Source organism: Calonectris borealis, chromosome 7, assembly GCF_964195595.1.
Source record: "Calonectris borealis chromosome 7, bCalBor7.hap1.2, whole genome shotgun sequence".
Lineage (NCBI taxonomy): Eukaryota > Metazoa > Chordata > Aves > Procellariiformes > Procellariidae > Calonectris > Calonectris borealis.
Window position 1 is genome coordinate 42,886,945 of NC_134318.1, and position 2,500 is coordinate 42,889,444.

A 2,500-nucleotide genomic window follows, 5' to 3' on the forward strand; every position below is an offset into this window, starting at 1 on the left:
CCCAGTTATTAATTTGCACTATTCACTTTTAAATGCAGCAAATACCTCATTAATTTAATTTTAGGTGCCCACCAGTTTATATTGCATTTTACAGTCTAGAAGGCAATTTACTATTAACTGGCAATTACATACAGAATGATTGTTAATTCTGCTCCTAAGTGCTAGCTGCTTGAAAATTGTTATCTCTCTCTAATTTTTGACCTTCTTACAACAGGGGTGAGGTATACTGGGAATACAAAGGACTAGTAGAGAAGAGCTGGACATGTCATTTGTGACTCATTCTTTTAATTCACCGTGCTAATCAACTGAACTGCCACAATCTCCCAAGGTAATTGTATCTTTATAATAGTTGAAAGCAGCGGGCAAAAAGGCATGGATAGATGGGGAAAGGCCTTGCCTTTGCCTGCTGAGAGACGGCGCGCTCTTCCTTCTGCGTGAGACTAATGGGGGTTTTTAGAAAAATCTGGAACTTTCATATCTCTGTACCCTGATCATTTAATGTCTCAACTTCTCTGCTCACAAAGGCTTTGTACACCACACTACACTCTTGTTTCATTATTCTGCAGCCTTGTTGCCCTATGGTCTACCTCATGCTGGGAAGGTTAAATGTTAGAGTGCCAAGCCAGACTGCAAGCATGGTGGGACACTGATGGGAAACAGATGCCCTGGGGATTCAGCCCCTCCCTCCTCCAGGGCTACATCATTTTCATTTTCTGAAATACAGTGAGGCTTGGCTTCGCTCTCAATGGCAGCTGTAATTTCCAGAGACTATCTCAGTCACCCTGTCACTTCAGGATAAAGCAAAGCAGGCAGAAGTTTCTCGGTCAGGCAGGCGCTGGCTTTATCTTTTTATTTTCTTATTGCTGGGATATAGGCTTTTGTCTCCCTCAAAAGGTGTTTTAAATATATATTTCCGATAAAGCGTTGTTAGTAACGTAACTTTATTACAATTTAATTCCAGTGGGAGAAGCTCCTGACATTCTCACGATTCTTTTGAATCTTGAGATCTTGAACCTATCTTTACTTAGCGGTAAAGACAAAAGATGACCCCAGGAAAGAAGAAACGAATGGATTTTCCTTACAGTTTCATACATATTTGCATTTACGCATTAGAAAGAAGTTCAAAACCTCAAAATTTGCCAAATTTGCAAAATCCGCACCTAAGAAATCAGTTAAAGACATTACTATAAAGCAATTCAAAATTCCAGGACTGTGCACTGAGAGCCAGACCGTCATCTGGTTCAAATCTGCAGCGCTTCCCTGTGTGCAATGGAACTGCACCAGCTCGCAACAGCTAAAATATCTGGAACCTAGTCTAAGGCTCTTAATTCATTCATTTTTTATTTTGCTGAACACTTATCTTAGCTAAATAGTCATTCTTGTCAGGATACTCTGCTGAAGGTTTATACGGACTGTGTTCTTTTAAGGCTGTAACCGTGACCGCATGCAGCCCCACCTGCGGTTACCACTTTTGCCGCAGATGACAAAACAACGTCCGCTTTCGAGAGATGTTGTTAGCACCAAAAGCGCCACGGGACCACCATCCCATCGGGTAACTCTGGTAGCAACCCAATCAGAAAGATCAAGAAAATGTGAATATTCTCTCCTTTGTCAGCCAGAAGTGAGGCACCCAGGTGTGAATGCAAGCACTGGTTTTGCTCAGGTTGTGATTTCTTTGGGGATAGATGGAAGTTAGGAACCTCAGATGCTACCTTCACTTAAAAGTTCATTTCAGCAATAGATCTTAGGCAGACAGAAAAAAGCATCCACGATGCGTTAACTGTTTAAAAAGTCCTAGCTTAAAACTACCCAGGAACACACTTTTCCCATTAGATCTAAATTAATAGATAGAAACAGTTGCAGTCTAGTGGGAAAATATTCATCAAAATGCGCATCATCTGCACATCATCTGCAATCTGCATTATCTACCCAATAAGCAGCAAGAACTCTCCCTGAATCCCTGCAGTCTGTCGAGTAAACAGTTAAAGGCTCTTTGTTTTCAAAAGAGAGATTGATTCATCAGATCAAATTTATTACCTAGAATCCTCATCCAAAAGTACAGTAAATTAAATTGCTATTTCTCCCTTTTCCCTCCCAGCACCTCAGTTAAATCCATTGTTAAATGCCAGAAAAACTGTAATACACATTTTAGATAAAAAGCCAGCAATACTTCATCCCAAAGTAAGAATTTTCATACTAAAACCACTGGAAACCACAAAGTTCCGACTTTTTCTTGCGCTCTTGTAAATTAAAATCGAATGTATTTAAAAGAATTGGCACACATAAATCATTCCCAGGCTTGTGAGTTTGTATCCCAAGAATTTTTAGAGCCAGATTGTGAATAAGGTTGGATAAAGTTATTTGGATCCAACAACAGCTACTTGAACCGGTGCCTAAAACTTCAACTGAACCTTTAGGGAAGTTCAAGAAGTTTGGATAGATAGTCTGAAAAATATTTTTCATCACGGAATATTTCTTAACTCCTTTTTCTGACTGGAGC

General features: G+C 39.9%; 1 protein-coding gene across 1 annotated transcript in view; it reads right to left on the bottom strand.

The window, feature by feature from the left end:
- Positions 1-2,500, bottom strand: part of EBF3 (EBF transcription factor 3) — a 113,313-nt gene that overhangs the window by 24,003 nt on the left and 86,810 nt on the right. The gene's annotated exons all lie outside the window — the stretch shown is intronic.